Source organism: Cryptomeria japonica, chromosome 4, assembly GCF_030272615.1.
Source record: "Cryptomeria japonica chromosome 4, Sugi_1.0, whole genome shotgun sequence".
Lineage (NCBI taxonomy): Eukaryota > Viridiplantae > Streptophyta > Pinopsida > Cupressales > Cupressaceae > Cryptomeria > Cryptomeria japonica.
Genome location: NC_081408.1, coordinates 503,670,973 through 503,675,545, shown reverse-complemented (window position 1 = coordinate 503,675,545; position 4,573 = coordinate 503,670,973).

Sequence of the window (4,573 nt, the reverse complement as noted above, 5' to 3'; positions counted from 1 at the left end):
GAAGGGGATACCGAGATATTTGACAATCATGTTGGCTCCTCCCCATGAGTACCCGTCTTGTTGTAGCCAGTCTGGAGGTTCATCCTTCTAGCCAAGTAAAATAGATTTGGAGCTGGAGATCCTAGCTCCAGAGGCTTTACTGAAGGTGTCAATTTTTAGGTTGAGGGAATCTATGTTTTGCCTGGAGAGCTCCAGGAAAAGAGAGGTATCATCAGCAAATTAGATATTCAGCGATTCAGAGTTATCCAGCAGCGCGATGCCATGGACTCTAGGAGATAGAGTATCATCTCTAAGGGGATAGAAGAGGGCATCTGAGGCAATAAAAAACAGAGCAGGGGCAAGAGGGCAGCCCTGCCTTATGGATCTAGAGAGAGGAATAGGCTGGGATAGGGTTCCATTAACTTCAATCATGGCGGAAACATCTTTGAGGAGAATTCAGACATATTCACAGAACTCATTAGGGAAGCCAAAAGCTCAGAGCATCATGAGGATGAAATCCCACTCAACTTTGTCATAGGCTTTCTCAAAGTCCACAAGGAACATGACAACGTCTTGGTTAGAGGTTTTGGCCCATTCCATGGATTCCCACCTAGTGATAAGGTTTTCCAATATGTACCTACCTTTAATGAATCCAGTTTGGGTAGAGCAAATGAATTTTGGAAGAATCTTTTCAAGGCAGGTAGCTAAGGCTTTGGCAAGGATTTTAATAGGAGATGTTGAGGAGGGTGATTGGCCTCCAGTTCTTAATGAGCGCTTTGTCTCCATCTTTAGGGATGAGTTTAACAATACCTTTATTTCTGAATTCCCCCAGAGTGCCATTGTCAAAAGCTTCATTGTATATGTCATAGAGGTCATGCGTGACCCAATCAAGATTGGCTTTGTAGAACTCTACAGGGAGACCATCGGGGCCTAGGGCCTTATTATCCTTGAGGGCTTTAATGGCATCAACAATTTCTTGTATAGAGATCCTGTCTTTGAGGAAGAGAGCATCACCATCAGAGATCCTTTTAGGGATGATGGTACTACATTTGTGTTGAGCCTCTTTCAAGGCCTCATTATCTTCCAAGGAAAAGAGAGTTCTATAAAACATTTCGAAGGCCTCTTTGATATCATTGAGATCCAGGAGTTCCTTGTTGTCTACAATTATTCTATCAATTTTTTCCCTGTTTTGTTTCTTCTTAAGGAGGTTAAAGAAGATTTTGGAGCCTTTATCTCCGAATTGGAGCTTGTGGTTGCGGGCTCTAATGAAGACGCCCCTGATTTTGACCTGCTGATGCTTTCTGAGGATGTCTTTGGCTTTAGAGACATGCTTGGCCAAGGTGGGGGAGGAGGGGTTAGTCTGAATATCCTACTCTAGGGATTGGAGGCGAAGGGTGAGAGTTTTTTCTATGGCTCTAGAGTCCTTGGCTTTCTTTTGGCCAATGGTTTGGAGTACTTTCTGCCAGGAGGAGACATTCCTTGTCCACTTGAGAGTGCAGGATTAGGGAGGCTGAGGCTGAAGGTTAAAGAACCTAACCACCTTAAGGGCACCTAGAACATATTGGTCTTTGAGGAGGGAGGTGTTGAGAATAAATTTCTTGCTACAGGGGCTGCTGATGGGGATAGCATTTCTAGTGTTAATGACCGCAAGGATAGGGAAATGGTCAAAAAGGGTAACTGGCAGGACAACAACCGCACCCCCCAAGTGGTTAGGGGAGAAGGAGAAGAAGTCGTTGTTAGCATAAAATCTGTCTAGTCTAGAGTAATTACGATTGGAGCCTTGTTGAAAATTGCACCAAGTGTACCATAGGTTAGAAGCAGCAGTTTTAGTGCCCTCGAGGGGGTCAAATAACTGGAGTTTTTGTTTAAGTTTGTCCCAGTGGGATTTTTCTGCATTTTTCCATTCAAAAGGAAGTCCCCCAGCCTTGTCATCTTGATGCTCAATCATATTGAAGTCACCAACCACTATCTAGGGGATACTTGGGAGGGAAGTTAGCAAGATCCAAAGGGACACTCTTTCCTTGTAGTCATTAGGTGCATAGATAGAGAAAACGCCAAAGCTGGAGCCCCTAATATCTAGGGTAGCCCAGGCTACTCTGTTGCAAGGGGAGATCCCTTTATCCTTAATGTTACTTGCCCACTTGGGGGAGATAAGAAGGCCAACTCCTCCCTTTCCTTTTGGGTGGTTGGTGCAAATTTTGATTGCATCTCTCCAGATAAAGTCAAGTGAGCTGTCAAGATGGAAGCCCATGGATTTAAGTTCTTGCAGCATCAGGAAATCTATGTTCTTGTGGTGGCTCAGAGAGCTTTTGATGACAAACTTCCTATCAGGTGACTCAAGGCCTCTTATATTCCAAGAGATGTATTTCATTAGAGTTATATTATAATATAATATAATATAATATTATAATATAATATAATATAATATTATAATATAATATAATATTATATTATATTATAATATAATATAATATTATAATATTATATTATATTATAATATAATATTATATAATATTATATATATTATTATATAATATAATAATAGATTATATATTATATAATATGTAACATATAATATATTTTTTAAATTAAAATTACAAATAAAAATTGGATATCCGATTTGCATAGGTAATTACCAAGCCAAGGTGTACTGACACCCAGGCCAAGCAAAAAGTCAACACAGATTTTCGCATTTTTAGGCAAGTGAAGAAGGCTATTTTTTCACATTGCCACTTTTTGGCCGCCCTTGATCCTGCACTAACCCTTAGCATAATTAGCTCCTTGGATCAATATAGCTTAATCATGCATTCATCTAACTTGCACATCATATCATTTTAAATCTTCTGTCTTGGTGTAGTCAAGTCACTAGGATTGCTCATCTAGATCTAAGAGCAAATCCACATTCACATCTCTTAGGAGGCGATAGGGCTCTTTGTCAAGGTTTATCTTTCATTTGATTTCAATTTGCTAACCATGCTTGTAATGATCTATTGAGTGTTTGTGTTGCAGCTGCAGGTACCCTACTTCACACACACAACAACACTATTTTGTAAGTCAAACCAACACATATATATGAAGTGGAAAGTCTAAACAAAGGCATACTATGCACTGGGTATGGTTTGTGTCAAGGTAGAAGTTTAGTTTCTATAATTCATATTTTTCTTAGAAGCCAAGGCAAGCCCCCCCTAGTTTGGTAGAGATAAAAGTGGAGATCTTGCCCACCTCAATAATTTATTCATGATTGCCAAACCTAATCATAGGTGTTGTGATTTTCTTCCTAATATTGACACCCCTAATACTTGGGAGAAAATTATTCCTCATGGATTTCGGACCTATAACTTTAATCAGTAACATCTCCCTCTTTGACAATGCAATGTGTATATTATTATGTGCACATGCTTCAATGTTGAGAGCATACCTTGCACGATCATGTGTAGTATAAAAAAGGCATAGTAGAGTTGTCCTTATAAGAAAACAAATATTGTGGAAGGTTGTTCCAATTTGTAAGTTTGGGTATGACATACATGCTCTATACATCCTAAAAGGAATATAAGAAATGGAAAGCCCACTAATCCCTCTAACATTGTGAATCCCCATGTGTTAGGTTAATGAGCTAATTACAAATTATCAATAGGAGAGAGGGAGAGGGGAGGGAGGGAACTATATAAGTAGAAGAAAACTACATGAAAATTTATGTCATATACTTACCACTCCAACATGTATAACCATCAAATACAACTCTAGGGTGTCACTTTTCAAAACCTGAGAGGGCAATATTTCTAGATGTTATTTTTATGCCCTATAAAGGGGTTCATATAGTCACATTTTCAAATAGTTTAATATTATAATTCTTAAAGAAACTATGTTAAACTAAATTTATTATATTATATTTTATACTATTATGTAGATCATTATTTCAAATAAGGTTCCCTTTTTTAAGCTACAAAACAAATAACAAAGTTAAACATGGGAAGTTGCAGTGACAAGCCTTGTGTTGCCTTCTTCAACTCACTTTATGCATCTTGTGGTAAAAACTGATTCCCTAATGATTAATTTAGGTTTAAAGAAAGCCTCTTGCTAGAGTTGAAGGAAAGAAAAGTATCTTAAATAAGCACGTCTTTTATCTTCTTTTACGAACGTCTAATTTAGTTGACTTTCTATAGGGAATGGAATAAATTGATGTGCTTTCTTATTATTGTTGAAGATGATTAAACATTATTTTTTGTACTTTATAGTGATAATATATAATAATAATTAAAGATTAATCATTTATTTTGATTTGATACCCATTAAATTATTTGTTTAATTAAAAAAATGGCCTTTAACTTTTTAGTTAAGCACTACTTAATCTATGAATTGGTGGCACATTATCAATGGCTTTTATTTTGACAACATTGAAGGATATTTCCATGTTTTTGCACATGGCTATTTATTCCCTCCCTTTTTCTACCTTTTATGGCACGGTTCCAAAAACTTGTTTGTATTCTAGTAATTAAATGATTAGTAGTTTTTTTTCTCATATTAGTTTTAGGGCATGACTAGATGAATTTCATTCAATTATTTTGTTTGGATCATGAAGCATCATCATTATTAA